The sequence below is a fragment of the Neophocaena asiaeorientalis genome, unplaced genomic scaffold (assembly GCF_003031525.2).
Source record: "Neophocaena asiaeorientalis asiaeorientalis breed wild unplaced genomic scaffold, Neophocaena_asiaeorientalis_V1.1 scaffold162, whole genome shotgun sequence".
Classification (NCBI taxonomy): domain Eukaryota; kingdom Metazoa; phylum Chordata; class Mammalia; order Artiodactyla; family Phocoenidae; genus Neophocaena; species Neophocaena asiaeorientalis.
The window spans coordinates 149,800-168,255 of NW_020172637.1; the positions used below are offsets into that span (position 1 = coordinate 149,800).

The following is an 18,456-nucleotide window of genomic DNA, read 5'->3' on the forward strand; positions in this document are numbered from 1 at the left end:
CCTTTCCTTCAGAAGAGCAATGAATGGAAATCCCAGTAGATCCTGCAGCAATGCTGAGCGGTTCCCCAGAACTAATCTGGGTCTCTACCAAAGGGTTATTAAGATGTAAAGTATGTGTCTGTTAACTACTAAAGGGTCCTCAAATTCCTATTGTTGTTGCCCTCGCGTTTTGCTTTCCTTGGCAATTGTTACGACAAAGACATAGTTCAAAACACACTGTGCTCTTTTTCTGTCCTTCCTAATGAGAAGGTGGTGCTTGGAGGTGATGCCTGTTTGTGCAGGAGACTGTGGCTGCCGAGGCCGGTGTGTGATGATTAGCCCTTTCCTGAGGTGCACACATGGAGATTGTCCCCTGATGTCTTGCTGTCATCATTCCTAATGTAGCCTGAAGCTAAACGGAGACTCGCTGTGTCAAGCTTGGGGCCAAAAGGTTTCTCTTGCGGGGACCGGGTGGACTGTGTGCTGTATTCCCAGGCACCCCACAAGTGGAGCCTTCACTGTGGAGGGTTTCACAAAGGGACTTTACCTACTTTCTTTGGAGCAGCCCCGCTTCTCATTACCATCTGGGAAGAAAACCGTCATGGTGGTGAGACTCGAAAGGGAGGTCGGAGATGACTAAGTCAAACTCTTACTCTTCTTAGTTGAAGAGAGGGCCAGAAAGAGGTTACGTTTCTTGCCAGGGTCGTGGAACTCTTTGTGCCCTGATTAGTGGCTCTGCTTTCATTTCTTTTCACACAGATAGCCCGGTAAGGCTTTTCCTGGGGGAGATGGTTACTTTAATACTAGTGAGCTGTGAGCATTTCAGGAACTAGCTGACGTGCCTAGGCTGTCATTGGATGCTAGGGGAAGAATACGGCCGCTGTTTATGGAAATGCTTAAGAAACAGGATGTGGCCTTGATGGCAGGGTTTACATTCACACAGGACTTGCACAGTATGGCGCTCTAGGAAACTGCCATGTGATCCAGGTGATACACCAAGTTCGTGCCATACCCTTTCTGCCATCCCCTCGAAGTGTGGCTCTCCTGCTTTAATTACATCAGCGAAAAAACAAATGTCATTCTTTGTAACGCTGAATAGTGCTGTTGGTTGTTTGCAGAATTTCCCTTAGTTGAGCATGATCTTCACAGTCTGTCTCAGTGATTTGTGTCATAATCACTCGCTTAAACACATCAGGAGCACAGTTCACAGGTAACAGAAAGTTACTGCAGCACAAGGGTTAGAGGGTTTCTCAACTTTGGTGCCATTAACGTTAGGGGATGGGTAATTCTTTGTTGTAGAGGGCTGTTCTGTGCATTGTAGGATATTTTCCGGCGTCCCTGGCTTCTACCCACTAGATGACAATAGCACACATCCTCCCTGGTCATAACAAGTAGAAATAACCCCAGACGTGGCCCTGCGTCCCTTGGGGGGCAGAATCACCCTGGTTGTGAACCACTGTAGGCTAACGGTCAATCTTGGTAGGATGGCGCATCAACCAGACTGAAGCAGGTTGTCATTAACAACACACAGCTTGACTCTAAGAAGCCAGAGTCAGAAGTAAGGATTGGGAGGGTTAAATTACTAAATAACGAACATTCCTCCTCAGTGAATAGCAACCTAAACCGGGGATTTCCCTTGCTGGCTTGTGGCAGGAATTCCCTTTCTCTTCCTCTCGCCCGCCGCCCTCAACTGTAGGACGCTCCCTTTTCAGGACTGCCCTAGCTTCCGATTCACTTTCTCTTCCGCTCTTCTGCCATGTCTGTCTGTTGCCACCAGGGACTGGTCCACCACTGCTGCCTCTGCAAAAGCCTAGAGCCACTGGGATCTTCCAGCTGATGCCGCTGACCCATCACTCTGATCCTGGGGAAAGCGTCTTGCTATTCTTACTTCGTTATTTACTTATTAGAATTTTACCTAAATTTTTATGGCCCGTGTAGGGAACCGTGAGGAGGAGTTTCGTATCCCATGGACGCCAGTCCGCAGTGTGACTATTTTTTTCTAATAGAAGCTATGCCATATAAGGTGAGTAGGCCCCAAAGTCCACTTATTACATTGACTTAGGCTAATTCTCAATCAGGTTATATAAACTTTTGAAGGCTAGCCTGGAATGCCAACCACTATTTGTGACACAGGTTCCAGAGGGACACATTCCAAATTTCAAATAGTAGGTTTAAAAGCAAACTTTTAGAACACAACTTACGTTAAGTGGGAACCACTTTGGCAGGCTGGCAGATGAGATGTAGTAGTCCAGCTTGCACCTGTTTCAAGCAAGTTCTTCCCCCAAACCACAAAGAGACCCTCAGATAGGCAGCTCAGACTCTCTCCCTTCCATTGGGACTGAACCTTCTTACCCTAAGTCCCAGACTTGGCAGGCAGACGTAGCTGGACCAGCTACGGTTTGCTTCTCTGATGTGGAAAAAATAGGCATCTGGCAATCTCCTTGGATTCCATTTGGACATGCTTGTGTGTATAATCTCTGCCAAGTGAACTTAGGCTGCCAGAGTTTGCCAAAAGAGGAAGAGAAGAACACCTTAATCTATGGGTTGAGATACTCAATGAAGGAAATCAATAAGAAAACAACTGGAATCTTAGCAGGTCTAGAAATAGTAAGAGAAAGATATGTGTTGTGCAATTAAACTAAGGAGGGTTTGGATTAATTAAAAGATAAGTACAAGAAATTACCTTACTCTTTGTTTCTACATCAAATCACAAACATTTACATCAAATTTGTCAAAGATAGGGATGCTTTTCATTTTAGACTAGAAACATCCAATGGAAAAGACGCCTACTCCAGGACTTGAAAGGGTCTTCCAATTCTGATAATCCTATGGGTTTTTCTCCCTTTCCCTCTAAATGTGTCAAGTTGCACACATTAATATGTTAGACTGAGTGATAAATCTATGCAAGCTAGAATATAAGAATGGTAGCCAATGACTTCTTTGGGGAAGTTTCTAGAACACCTATACTGATGATTTTCAAATTAGATTTTCAGGGTATCCTGGAACATCTAGAAGTTTTGAAACAAGTATAGTTGTGGTGGATTTGACATGTGTCTGTTTTAATCACCTCTAAATTTGAGGCTTCAGATCATGACAGGAGGGAGGCTTAGACCCCAACTTTAAAATAGTGTACATTTAGAAAACAGTTGCCTTACTCAAATACTATTACATAGCTTTCTGATTACACAGCACGCCTTTTGTTTGGAATTTACACAGTAACAGTCTGTTTTCAATGTCCGTCCATCACTAGCCCCTAAGTTCCATGAGGACAAGAACCATGGCTTTGGGAGTACACAATTTTTTGTTGAATGAATAATCGAATAAATGAGGGGAAAAAATTAATCATGAACATTTTATAAGAAAAGCAGACTGCTTTCTTTTTTATAGAAAAATAAAATATAGAAATTTTCCAATAATGAAGTTAAAAGAAAATTGAAAAGAATGTCATGTAGTGAAGTTTTGTTTCCTTTTTGGAAATTTTTGGCTTTTTTTAAGAACAAAGAAATATTGTGTTTTCTAGAGAAGGAGAGCATGGCATGCCTTGCAAAATTAATCTAGTGGAACATGGGCATATAAAGTCCTCTAAACCTATCAATTTTAGTCTTAGTTTATAGTAATAAACACTTTTTAGTGCCAGAGTAAATTAGGACAATGATCTGGGTAAAAGAATACTCTTGAGCTGTATAAGATTTTGACTTTGTTGCCAAACTTAGAGCAATGACCTTCATTCTAAGCATGAAAGCCTTCCATCGTCGTCGTATAAAGACCTGGGTGACCCACCCAAAACTCTGTTGCCATGTGGTTCAGTAGTACCAACATAGATAGTGAGTAATCAGGAATGGTTCAGTATATTAAACTTTCTTTGGTTTGGCACTGATGGTCCATTTGCCAGGTCAAAATCATGAGTACAACTGAAAATTGAGTGCAAGTAACTACAGGGTACTTGGATTTCTTCAACTTGAGAATCTTTTTATATTGCCACTATGTGTATCTTTTCAAGAGAATTGGTTTAGAGTCAGACTCACTGGATTAAAAAGCCATTTTCAGCATTTACTGTGAGACCATGGACAAGTTTCTTAAACTCTTGGGGCCTTAAGTCCTCTCTAAGGAAGGTAGTAATGGTACCTGCCTCATAAAAGATTTAATGGGAAAATACACATAAATCACTTAGTACATTGCTGGAACACAAGGACTCAGTAAATGTTGATTGTTGATATCATTCTATGTGATGATTGTTTCAAACTCCATTATTATTTCTAGATCTTTCATTTTCTTAAGGTTTTCAGTAGTAAGCCCAAACTTTTAAGCTTCCTTTTTATGGAAGTCAGAGTCTAAACAGAGTCAAGGCTGCCAAAACTATCTGCTACATCTTATAAAGAGATAAGATAATGCTTGTTTTATGTGTGTGGGCCTCCATATGAAAGAATCACAACCCTAAATCTTGCCAGACCGAGGGCAGGTGGATCCCACTCTTGGCTGGGAACCAGAATCCTATTACCAGGCCTTATTTATTTCAGGCCTGATAAAGATGCTTCCTCTGGGTGATTTTTTTTTTTTCTCATCTCTTATTTAAAACATAAAGACCCAGGGAGTTGTAAACCTATAAATTAAACTTATAAAAGAAGTACAAAAGTGCTTCTATTATTTTTATATTTCCCAGAAACTGACTTTATAAGTCATTTTCAAAGTTCTAGAGAAACTCCTTTTTTCCTGAATTTTTCATCACATGAATGAAACTGGGTTTCCAGTTATAATCATGCAACACAAACCATCACATGAACATTAATATGTTTACCTTGGTAAAATTTCTTGTTTACTCTTTTTAGGACTTCTTTTTCATGTAGTGACCTTCAGGGTGCAGATCACTGAGGGGCATGACCCCAGACTGAGCAGTCTGAGTTAGTCATGAGGTTTCAAGCGTGGGGGAGGTCAGCGGACCTTTTAGGGGGCTCTTCAGAAATCTTCCTGGTACACTTACTGGGAACTTGTGATCGCCAGGTTTAGGAATTGCCTCCTCTTTGTCATGAGCAATTTCTTTCATCTTGCACAGTTTAAATTTGGTTTTGATATTTCCCAGTGGAAGTTGTTATTATTGCACAGAGTTAAAATCTGTTTTAAAATAAGGGATTTAAGTGGATCATCTGTAAAGTTTTGTTCAGCTTGAAAATCCTATGATCAAAGTTCACCTTTTTGCCTTTTAGTAGTTTTACTTTTAAGATTTCTCCAGTTTTGTGTGATTTCTTGCTGATTCCTTTTGGTTCCCCAAATCAATATTAGTAGTTAGTTAATTGTTGAGAATTTGAAATTTTACTTTAACACAGTCAAGTTTTAATTATGTCTCTCCACTGTCGCTAAAATGTAATCTTGTTAGAACACTTTTTTTTTTTTTCAGGACTATAGCTTTTAAAAGGTCTCCCAACTTCAAAAATTAAACATGGTCAAATATCTTCCCTTTTGGAAGTAAACAAACAAGCAAACTGAAACCAATAATCGTAATGGCTTGTCTAGCTCATATGTTATCTATCTCAACTGCATCATGGTTTTGGCCACCTGCTTTAGAAAGGAATCTCAGTAACCTCTTAATTTTGAAATTCAGTGAAATCTTTGCCTTTTTTTTTTATCTAGTTTTGATTTATATTTGACACTGTTTATCATTTAATTTTTTCTCCACTTGGCTCTGTGATGCTGTGGCCTGGTACCCACCTCTGTTCTCAGCCCCTTCCCACACTACTCAGTTTCTCTGGCTTTCCCCAAAGTGCAGCCCTTATGCCTCTTCTCTCTGTAGCTTCCCAAACCGCTGACAAGGCCCGTTGTTTCGAGTATCACCCTAGATGCCGACGATGCTAGTGGTCTTCTAAACTGGGTTTTCAGCTTGCATATTCTTGTGGGTTTTATATCTATATGTCCCGCTGTCTGCTCGGACATTTCTATCTGAATATTCTTAAGGCACCTCAAACCTAGTTTGTTATAAAACGGAGTATACTCTATTTCCTTTCAAACTTGGTTTTCTCCTTGTTTACCTGACAAGCTTCTGCTGATTACTCCAGGTCCATTTCAAGTGTCTCCATTCTCAGCCCTTCCTTGATCCGTACACCTCACTCTCCTGTGGGCCCTATTGTAACTTGTACTACAGCACTTTTCATCCTACCTGCAAGCCAGGTATTCATTGAGATCAGAAAACACATTTGTGTGCCTTCGGATGCAGCACAGTGCCTGGTGTGGGATAGGTACTTAGAAAATGATTGCTGACTATGTTAACAGGTGACAGAAACTGCAAATTATAGATATTGAAATAGGAAACAAAATTTTTATTTCACCAGGCAGAAACGTTTGTAAGTGGTTGGGTATTAAAAAGGTATTTTCTTATAGTTTTATAGAAAATGAAACCTTTGTTGATTAGATGTAGATCCTAGGACTTCAGAAGGGAAGAGAAGCCTATATTTCCTTCCTAGACTCATGGTCGACCCGGTACTTGCACTTGGTTTGAATGGAGACTCATTCATGGAGTCCTGGTAGCAGGTGTAGTTTTCTGAGTGGTTTTCCCAGCTATTTCAAAAGGCATCTGAATGCGCAGAGCAGAGCTCAGCTATCTGCTGGGAGAACATTTAGGTGTAATTTTTTCCTAGATGCACTTCCTCTCCACTTACTCTTCATTCCCAAATGGGGCTTTTTTTGGGTCAGGATACGGGGATGATATATAGGCTGCTGTTTACTTAGGCAGAAAGTAGTGAAAAATAACGGTTTAATTTACAGAGTGCTAACCCCTGCTCCATCCTCCCTCCCTGCCCCCATACACACAGATAAAATTGTGTATCTGGGTGGGCTAGTCACACCCATTTAAAATCATCTCTAAATCCACTAGTATTATCCTTTGGTACCAGTAGCTTCATCACATTGCATTGAAGGAGTATTACAAAAAAAGTTTGTTATTGGAATCTTTATGTTGTTGGGATCAGCTTCTAACTAAATGGAACAGGTATAATCTTAATGGATTCATCCATGTTAATTTTTAAAATGAGGTCTTAGCAGTGAAGACTCATCTCTGACTGTCCTGTATGTAAGATGAAGTTCTCTGCACTGGACCACTGCAGAATTATGTTATGTAACTATTTCTCTTTTGGCATTCATAGAAACAAGAACTATGTCTCCAGAGGTCATCCCACATTGAGCAACAATTTTAAATACATGAATAAAAATTCCATCTGGCTCTCTTAATACTTCACATAGATTTGTCTTTTTGTTGTATTTTGTAGCCTTATACTGGCTTGGTAGTCTTTTATGAGGAACAACAAACAACACATCCTGTTTTTATAATATCCAGCACAAATCCCAGTGGAATTATTTCAGAAATAGCTAAGGTTCTTCTTATATCAGTTAGCAGTTTTTTTGAAATTTCCATTATTTAATGTTTCTCCTCAAAGTCTTAGAAGTGTAACTAAAACAAAATTGATTTGTGTCCTCAGGCACTGAAGTCCCGCTAAGTGTTAATGGTCCAGGGTTTTTATGTTGAGTTTGAAGATAACGGAAGAGCAATGGTGACCATTTTAAATTGCAAATATTTGTAAAACTCTTTTTGATCTTTCTTTTTCCCCTTCCATTTCACGGTTTCATCTTTTTGGAATTCTGCAGGATTAACTTTGCTTATGTTCAAATAAGTTAAAATTGAATAGAAAAGATATTTTTAAAGGGTTGCACTATGGCTTTAGGACTGGTACAAGAGCCAGAACGATGATTCAGAAGCTGAAAATAACTCTACATTTTATGCAATCAGGTAAAACTCTGTACCTTGGCCTTCCCCACACCGGATTAGCAAGGAGTTGGAAGTTATTCTGCCCCCAGCATGCCACTAGGGATGACTAGCTGGGCTATGACAACCTGCCACCTAAATGGAGCATGTGCGGTAGAAGGATAACCCTAACGTACTGGGTGGATTAGAGTTGAGTGACCTCAACTCATATTCATTTCCTCGGAAAGGAAAGCTCACAGGGCCCTTTCTGTCCTAAGGAGTGTTGATGCAGTGCGGGTTCTCACGATGGCACCCAGTCACTCCAGTGGCCTACGTGTGCCATGTTTCCCTGGGATGCTTGCTTCCTTGAAAGGGCTTCGGTTCATTCACAACATTTATCCTGGTCCTGAGGAATCACATGTTAAGATTACAGAAGGGAGAGTGGTTGATTAATTTTTCTTTTACTTTCTTACAGATTTTCCTTTCTTACTTTGTTTTCTGTATGTTTCTATGCAAAAAGCTATACAATAAAGTGGGGAGGAGAGAAGATAATTAATTCCTGAATGAACTCCTATTTCTGTTGAGCAAGTAGGGTAAACGTTTCCAGGTAGAACATTCTAGGTCCAAAAGCTGAGTCATCTTTGTGACAGAGTTCAATGCCCCCCCGTAAGTTCTTGTTACTCAAAATGGGGCTCTATGCTGTGTCCTGTCAAATAAATAAAACTGTCATGTTATAATTAACATGCAGTGCTTCTCTAATTAAACAGAATTGATGGGAAATATCTGGGAGGATATTAGCAATGGAACAGTGATGTTTGCATTTAAATGATCTTAATTACCCCTTAGACTTAATGCCCTATTAAGATGGACGGGAGAATGTCACGTCTCACTTAGCCCTATTGTTTGAGACAGTGGCTGCAAGCTGAAAAGGACCAGAGTGCATTCACTTGCATTGTGATGTCTGCTTTTGCGGACAGAAGGTTTGGGAATGTATGTTCTTTGCTGTTCTTTCTTTCTTTCTTTCTTTTTTTCTTCAAAGGAAATTAAATCACATCCCTGACAGGAGAGGGTAAAATCTCTGAGCAGACCTCCCCAGTGCTTGGAATTCACAGACTCTACCCTGTCCCAGTTTGCTATTATCCTAAGGCAACACACTCCCCTGCCGCTCTTTGCGTCTTTGGCTGCTCGCCAGCCTCCCAGGGCCTCCGGCTTTGATGTGAGGAGCAGGCTGTCCTCGGGCCAGCCTTTTGTTGCTGCCCTGGCCTGGGCTTCACTCACCCACAAGGCCAGAAGGGATGTCCTGTCTCGCAGTATACATTTCGACAGCCCAAGTCATCATCAGGGGTTTCTAACCCGCCCCCCACCACGAGGCAGAGAGAGCTGCCTTTGTGTCACCACAAGTGGCTGCCCCCAGCCGCTCAGCTCGCTCTGCTGGCTTTTGGTGCCTGTCCTCGGGGGAGGGCCTCTCTGCCTGGGGGAAGACACCAGCTCTGCCAGGTTGGCTGTCAGTCTGAAGGGCCTCCTTGGCAGGGCTCAGGGGAACCGACCCGACGAGTTGAACAGCTTCCTCTGGGGACTGTGAATCGACCTTCATTTGATCTAGGCCTGGCAGCCCGGTTAGTGAGGACATCAGTTCTGGCTTGGGGAAATCTCTCTTAACTGAACCTATTTCCACCATGGTTCCAGGCTTGCAGTTAGAAGTCGGTGGCATTGTAAATTTAACTCTTAAAACTTCTGGTAATATCTGTGGGTAATTCTAAAAGTAGGTGGATGCATAAACACAGAGGATTACAAGGAGAGATACCAGGGAAGAAAAAATGGGGCTATGTCTTATGAGTAACCAAAAGGCCAGCTCCGAGCCAAAGGGAGGGGGGTGGGGGGAGAGAGAGAGAGAAAGAGAGAGAAAGAGAGAGAATATTTCTCATCAATGAACTGTCTTCAGAAAGGCCAATTTGATTCAAATAGAAATGGCCTTACAAACCTGAAAGCAGACCATGTCTCATTGTAGTTTAGATGGCACAGTACCTTGCCCTGGATCTTCATAGGATTTAGTAATAGCATCTCCCACAGAGGGTGGCTTTCTTGCTTCTATTCTAGTAAAACCCACTCCCCAGATATACCTCTTTGCCAGCCATTATTTATTCATTTGTATTAAGTTTTATAATCTTCCAAGTTTTTTGTTTGTTTGTTTTCATAAAGTAAATTCTTTTCCTAATGAGAGTGTATTACATTTTTGGCAGCCAAGGATGAAAAAGATTATTAGCTCTTTTTTGCAGTAGATGGGGAGTGCAGCCTGAAGGATCCCATGACCTAGTCAGGGGAGGACACCTGAAAGGGTTCAGAATACAAAGGGGAAGAGATTTGTAGACGATAAACTTCACAGTCTTATTAGGGCATGCCCGTTTGCCTTCTATTTAGTATTTTGCAACCATTCATGGGTAACAGTTAATTTAGCAGTCTCATATTAATCTCTTTTTCTTGTCATTAATGAGGATACGCCTGAGTGGATTAGCGGGGCGTAGGGGAGAGTAGTGGGGGAGTAGGTAACCAGCCGTGCATCCTGAATACCAGGGCTTCATTTAGCACAGCTGTAGTGATGAATGTATCTTATGTTCAAGTTTCGAGACTTTGAACTTGCAGAGTTTTGTCATAATCTATTACCTAAATTCCATCTTGCAGCAAGCACAGGGAAGTTTTGTAGCACAGAAACATAGAAGGGACAGTAGTTGTGGTTAAACCATAGTCATGGCATTTAACATTCATGTGAAGTGTAATATTTGCAGGTAGCTCACATATCATTTCTTAATGTTTACGATAAGGTGATAAGGTTGGCAGTGCCAAAGACAGAACTGGAACTCGGTGAGATTGTTGACCTGCCTTGGGAATGCTAAAACCTACTGTTTCTCTTTCAAACGTTCCCTCCTGCAGCTTAATAGGTATCCTCATTGCCCTATAATTTTCTTTAGTAAAAAAAGTGTGGAGTTTGAATTTTCATGTTTATATTGACCCTTGCGATCCTCTGTTCCTTTTCAGTTGAATCCATTGGGCAATATATCTGACATACTGGGGGTTGATGGGAAAAGCTCTCTAAGGATATTAAAAAAAAAAACACAAACAAACAAGGCTTCCCTGGTGGCGCAGTGGTTGAGAGTCCGCCTGCCGATGCAGGAGACACAGGTTCGTGCCCCGGTCCGGGAAGATCCCACATGCCGCGGAGCGGCTGGGCCCGTGAGCCATGGCCACTGAGCTGAGCCTGCGCGTCCGGAGCCTGTGCTCCGCAACGGGAGAGACCACAGCAGTGAGAGGCCCACGTACCGCAAAAAAGAAAAAAACCAAAACCTTTAGGTTATAATTCATTAATAATTTCATTCTGTTTCTGGATGGGTTTTCTTCCCATCGTCAGCCAGCGTGGGAGGAAAGGGAAGAATAATGCTGGAGCCGGGGGTGTTGTGTGGGTATGTGCCATCCAAAAGTATCTTCTAGGAGAAAAAAAGTGTTTATTTTTATAATAAAAGTCGAATTCAAACACTCTGAATAACAGAAAATTATTAATTCTATTGTAGTGTAAAGTTATATCCTAATGCTGTTAAAATCATTAATCATTAAAGACATCAGTTAATCAAAGGCATATACTGCATAAATATATATACAAAAATGGTAACTTTGTGGTACCAGGCTTAAACCTATCAAATGTCATTAATAACTATTGATGTTGCCAGTGAAGAAAATTTAAGACTAAAGCAAGATTGCCTGTTGCTTTACTGTCCTCAAACAGCATTGTAATTCCCAAACCTACACATTTTAAACAAGGTCAGGGGTTCCCTTCACCTGGTTAAAAGTGAATTCTGGTTAACATTTCTAATGATGATGTCTACAGCCACAAAGCATGTGACGTAGTTTTCTCTTATTGGAACTCCAGGCACATAGCTCCCTTCAAGAATTGCCTTTTCTTGTCCTGCTGTTTCTCTATCCACATCCCCCCAACCTGGGGCCTGACCAAGTCCAGCCTGCTCTTTGAAGCCCCTTACCACTATTCTAGCCCTGACTGAACTCTTCTTCTTTTCAATTCCTATTATTCTTAGAATCATTAGCGCACATTTTAGCATTTAGCACTTAATTGTTTAAAAAGTCATTTTTTATGGGTTAGCTCAGGGCTAATCGTATGTACTTTATTATCTCCTCCAACAAGCAGCCTAGTGTTAGGTACCTCGCAGACATTCTTAGTTGTTGATTATTATTTCCATTGCCTGGCAGTCAGTATTTATTCTTAGAATCATTAGCGCACATTTTAGCACTTAATTGTTTAAAAAGTCATTTTTTATGGGTTAGCTCAGGGCTAATCGTATGTACTTTATTATCTCCTCCAACAAGCAGCCTAGTGTTAGGTACCTCGCAGACATTCTTAGTTGTTGATTATTATTTCCATTGCCTGGCAGTCAGTAACAATTGTTATAGACTAGAATCTCGCTTCTCAAAGTGTGGACCTCAGTCGAGCGCATCAGCATCACCTGGGAACTCCAAGCTGGACCCCACCCAGACCTGTAGAATCAGAATCTACATTTTAACAAGCTCCCCTGGTGGACTGATATGCACGGTAAAGTTTTCATTGCCCTGTTGAGGAAGGTCCCTCTCGCTGGGCATGGCAGAGATCCCATGAACCTTCAACTAACTTTTACTTTCTGCCAGCATTGTATTTAGGTATCTGATTGTAACAGAATGGAAACTGTGTACTCTTACTGTAAGAATGAGGTTGTAAATGTGGTCTTTCCATAGAAACTGTACCATTTAAAAGTGGCCAGAGGGCTTGTTTAAGTATTCAGGACCGTATTTGTGTTCTGATTCAAGACAAATGCTAGATCCAAATCATTAAAATCCCTTTAAATGGCCTCTTTTAAAATTTCAAACTGAGGAGCAAAAAGTATGATTTCCTTTTTCTTAGTTACCTTTTTTTTGCACTTGAAGTGCTTACACCCACTCAACTTGCTATTTTGAACACTGGGAAAGAAAATTTGTGGGCATCTTGCAGTCTTTCAGGAAACAAGGCTCAGATTAAATATTCGCCACATTTTCTCCGTGTTTCTTTCTTCAGGGAAGTGGAGAAGCACATCATTCATGCTTTCACTCAATTTGACACAAAGTGTGACTTTCTAAGTGTGGATGGAAAACGACTCCTGTCCTTATTTGTCTACCTTCACCCAGATAGATATTCCTGGATTTTCTCCTCCCATTCCTTCTATTTGTCCTTCTCTTCCCTTTCACCGTAGTGTCTACAATTGTTCATATACCACATAGATTTCATAAAATATGAGATTTTTTTTTTAGAGTATCTAGGTCCATTAAATCAGGGAGGATAACGTGGATTTAATTATGATGTACGACATTATGTAGATTAATCTCAGTCAAGTTTACATTTAAAATATTTAATTTTAAGTCATTTACGTTCCCTGTTGGTTTTTCTCTCTCTGTGAATACACACCTATTTCTCGGATAGCAGAAATAAGAGATATTGGTCAAGATGGAGGGAAAAGAGGGTATTAAGTAACCTCAGCCATTCAGCTTTGTTTTAAATGAACTCAGGGCTTTGTCTTGTAAATACACTAAGAAAATAAAGTGGTTGCCAAGGCTATTATTTTGTGGTGGTTTTGTCCTTTACAGACAGCTTCATTTCATTTTCATTGAGGCAATTAAGATGTTTTGTTTAGAATAGGGCTTAAAATACTTGTCTTCCATTTAATCAGTGTTCACCTACATGTACAGGATATTATTCAGGGGACCTTGTGAGGAATTAACACAATTTAGTAGCTGAACTTGAGAATGAAGTATTTCCAAGCAAGTGAAATGGAAATGAGGAAAGACACAGAAGGAGGAGACTTGTAGAATGTAAATGTTTATTGAATATAAAAGTTAAAATGTGATAGAAGTAGAGGTGCATCATAATGTATTATGTTTTCTTTACATGGGGAAACAGAATATTACAAAGATGCTTATATATGCGATTCAACACAATTCTATTCAAACTCCTGATGAGAATTGTTTGGGTATGGCTGAATATGGAGGGTAGAAAATACACTTAATCAAATAATATAATCTGGGAAAATGGGTGAGAATTTCTCAAGTATATGTGTGCATACAAGGAAATATCAAGGAATATTTGAAAAAAAAAGAGACTAGGGAGTAGAATCTAGACCTACTGTGGATTCAAACATAAAAAAATAACAGTAATTAAAACCACCTAACACACACACAAGTTCATGTAATAATGCACATGAAAACTATATAGCACAATGCCCATCACATAAGATCTATTAGGTCTGAACAAACATTCCCTTTTAAATATGTAGATCAATGTAACAAAATTAGGAACCCAGAAATGGACCCATAATAATACAATATACACATAAAATATAATGTAGCAAGTTTAGTAAACAGCATTGTGGGAGAATGGGCTTGGTCAAAAAATCTTTGAATATATACCTCACACTGAGGATCCAAATACACACCAGACATATTAACTGGTTAATATCTAAAGGCAAACTTAAGAACAATTTGTAGAAAATTTAATGTATACATATATTAAAAGGCCATTTAAAATCATAAGAAAAAGTAGGACCTAAATACAGTCAAATTATGTGAATAGAATAATGTAAAATTTTATATTAAAGATGAAACAATAAAATTATCTTAAAATAGGAGACTATGATCACCATTAAAATAAAAAAGCAATCCTAAAATGCCATTTTATATTAAGTAAATCACCAAACAAATTTAATCACATACAGCGGTGAGGAAGTTTAGTGAAAGTAGACCGCTCATATGCCGGTGGCTTTATAGGTAACTTCAATCTCTTGACATCAATATGGCTTTTTATGATGTCCATAAAAATATTTATACCCTTTGATTTAGTAATTGTATTTCTGTTAGTATTTTAAGGAGAAAGTTGTGTTTCCAGTGGTAAAATTAAATGAGAACGTCTGAAATACTCCCACATGTAGGAATGACTAACGAAACGACTAAGTAAGCATGCTAACTCTACGGAATATTATATGGCTGGTAAAAACGAGAACTTTGTGGATTACATGGAAATATAGTATATGTTTATGAAGTGTTAGATGAAAAAAATAGAATGCCTAATTATGTGTGTTATGAGAGCATCTGTGTGAAAACATGCTTACATGGGGAGCAAATAAATACTAGATTAGAAATTTTTTTAATGAAAATAATTGTGTTTGAGTCATGGGTTTAAGGGTGTTTCTCTGGTTAGAAATGTCTTCAATGTTGTTATGTATTTATAACTAAGTAAGGCAGCTGTACTAACTGACCGTTAGGACACTGTTTTCTAACTGTTATTCTGGAACTCTGCTAAAATATGCCGAGACGTTTTGGATGTGTAGGAGTCTAAGGCATTCTCGGTCTCCTATTCTCCTTGGCCAGTTCTTCACTAAGTTTGCAGAGAAGTGAGTTGACTATAGCTATGCTGAAGAGGGTGGTATGGCACCTGTGGTATTTGTGGGTCTGTTCTCACTCACTTTGCACCCACTTTCTTCCCTTCCTAAACTGAGAAGCATCTTTAATGTCGTTGGTGCTCAGTAAACTCCTGCTCAATGTTATTGAACTTTCGCCTACGGGAGGCAAAGAAGCTCTGTGATGTAAAGGGGAAAATGGTAGAAGAACAGTCAGGAGACCTGCCTTCCGGCTGTGTGACCTGAGGCAAGTGACTGTGACCTTCTGGGCCTCAGTCTCATCCTCAATACAAGGAGGGTGCTCCACAGCTGCTAAGCTTTAAGTACCAGGGCTATAAAGACATTACAGTTCACAAGCTTACTCCAGGGTGTCATTTACTCCTTTCAAGGGCAGTTTTGTGTGCTCCTAAAAGAGCTAATTTACTGTGTTCACTGTTGCAACAGCTCAGACAGCTAAAGCGTTCCCGGGAATGGCCTGGTCAGCTCAGGGAGCATGGTTCCTGTCTACTACATGGGGAACCATTCAGCCAGAGAAAGTCACTCTAATCCTGCACTGTAGGTACACCTATTTATTATACAAAAATGACTGAAACACACCAACTGGTGACAGGCATGATCAAATATTAGCTAATGATAAATTACTCCATTGTTTAGACTATGTACCTGACTGAAATACAAAGTTCAGATGTATTTAGCTTTTCTGATGGAGCCAAACTACCACTGACTGAAGTGGGTTGTTTTGGTCTTGCTTTTCTTTTTCCTAGTGTGGTGAGGCAGGCAACAAAAACAAGTTGAAGGCAAGGAGGAGTAGACTCAACTGCTTTCATCAGCTTATAAAATTGTTTTAGGTAGGTACTACTGTATGGTATAAGAATTATAGGAAACCAACCGTCATCTCTCAAATGTTAGTCATTTCCAAGGAAATGAACATTTCTAAGGAATGTTGTATCATGGTTTGTGCACATGAGGCTCACTTGTTATACAGGCAACGTATCTGTACCTTCCGCGTCAGTTAAGGGTGGTCATTTAACTGATAACATCCATACAGGTGACTAACATATTTTGTACTTATTGCTTTTGAAGCTTGGTAGGAAGTGCCCATGCCAACTGAAAAATTCCTCAATAATTTGAAGTCACTGACCACTCCGATAACCATAGTTAGATTTGAAACTAGAGCACACTTGCTATATTGTAGGTGAAAAACCTAAGTAAGATATTGGCTTGGTGGCTAGCCATGAAATGGTGCAAGAAATGAGGCAAAAACTACATAATTGAAGAAAAAAGTACTTTACCAAAAAAATGAACAATGACAGAAAGAGGGATTGTAGATCTAGACTCTTATACAGGTCAGTTTCATATTATACATTGAAAAAATCAGTGAGAAAAGGATTCTTAAGAATCTTCAAGTCATTCTGCATCATGATGGGATGTACCCTAGCTTTTTCTTGGCAAGTGACTAACTTAAACAGTATGCTAGCACAAAACCATCATGTAAGAATCCAGAGATGATAGGAAGTTAGTTACCGAACATCATTTGAAAGCGCCTTTGTAACTCTTTCATAAAGGGCCTGTAAAAGTACCAAAAAATATTTTCACAGCTCTAGATGCTCAGTGTGCAAATTATATATCATTTTGCATCTCATTGTTTAGGTGCTGTATTTGTTGGTCCAGTGTAATTAAAATAACCAAACCATTTGGCATTTGTCTTGTCATATTTATGGCAAGAACCCTAGAATAATAATAATTAAGGCTGTTTATCATTGTTAATGAAGAAGCCATTTGAGACCATATCCAAATGAGTTTCCTAGATAACTATTTCTTGAAAAGCAGCAAGACTAGAATCTAGACATTGGTTGTCTTGGAAGTGAACACATATTTCCCATGGCTACCATGGGTTTCTACTTAGTATAATTATTGCTATTTGTCTTCTCCATTGGTAGGAACATTTTTTTTGTTTTGTTTAGTTGGAGCATCTACCTTCAAATTGTGGGAACAAATCTATTTCAATCTCCTCTTTTATACAACTGAAGTAACTGTCAATCTTCCTAATACATGTAGTGAGACTAGGGGAGTGACTATGTGGCTAATTCCAAATTGCATAATAAAAAATCATGTATTTATGGCCTTGCAATAGGTTTTTGAACTTTCACTGGAATATAGTTGTGTCTGATGTCCAGGGACTTTAAAATTACTTAATCTACCCTGGGGGGACCTGATTCAGAAGTAGCTGGAAGCTGTCCAATTTTCTGTCTCACTCTTCTGCTCTGCCTCCCAGAATCCCATTTATCTTAGGTTCTATCAGTTGAGATATAGCTTTCCTTCTCTAAAACTTTCTCTTGGAGCTAAGATAGCAATTTAGTATTTGAGCTTCAGAAAAGGTACATCTACTGGTAAAATGAATAGAATTAACTGATATTATTTATGAACTATAATTAAGCTGTTTATGGATCTTTAGTAAACACTTTCTGTGGGAGACAAGGTATAACATTCTAAGAATGATTTGGAAATTTATGCTAGTGAATTCTCTCCATATGATCTGTCTGGGTATTAGTTTATATGCCTCAACAGAAATTGCCTGTACCTAGGGCTTAACAGTTTTAAAGAACTGCAACCTACACATTTTCATTGCATCAATAAATTAATAAGAACCAATGAATAGAATTCCAAAGTAGTCAGTTGCATCTTTTCCTCATCTCTGATTTTACACGTCCTAACTGACATTATGTAGTCATCACTTCCGTATGCCAATCAGTACTGAAAATAAACTCTTCTGCTCTTGCACTTTGTTATTTTATTGCTTTTTCTATGCTTGAACATTCTTTTTATTTCCAAACTGGAAAATTTAATCTAGTTGCCAGATGCTTTTGTTGTTTTATAGTTTTAAGTAGCACAGTAACTTAGGAGAAGATACAATAATAATAATCTTGCTTTGATTTCTGTGTTATTAATGTATAGATCATATAATGCTGCTCTGGTTTAAATGCAATTCTTTGTTGTGTTTTTTTTTCTTCTTTCTTCATTAGGTGGAGTCTTTGAATTTTTTAAAAGACGATGGTAATCAGATCTACTTGAAAAATAAAGTGAATTGATTTGCTTGGAACACTCTTTTACCAGTTCTTTAACATTTAACCACTGGGTAAGTTGAGTCAAGTACTCTCTATGTGGTTTGACTTCAAAATTATTGGAAAGATCTCTCAAGCAAAATATTAAGCTTTATGGGAAGTTTTGACAGTAATAATTTGAGGACCTCAAAACCTGTGAAAGATGTCTGGGATGCTATCTAAATGAAAA

General features: G+C 39.3%; 1 protein-coding gene across 5 annotated transcripts in view; it reads left to right on the forward strand.

The window, feature by feature from the left end:
* HIVEP2 (HIVEP zinc finger 2) overlaps positions 1-18,456 on the forward strand; it is a 190,721-nt gene that overhangs the window by 89,039 nt on the left and 83,226 nt on the right. For 3 of the 5 annotated variants that reach the window (XM_024739386.1, XM_024739388.1, XM_024739392.1), the window contains one exon: positions 18,189-18,301. The exons of the other annotated variants lie outside the window; for them this stretch is intronic. The gene's annotated coding sequence lies outside the window, so the exon portion shown is untranslated. The remainder of the gene's footprint in view (positions 1-18,188; positions 18,302-18,456) is intronic. 5 annotated transcript variants of the gene reach the window in all.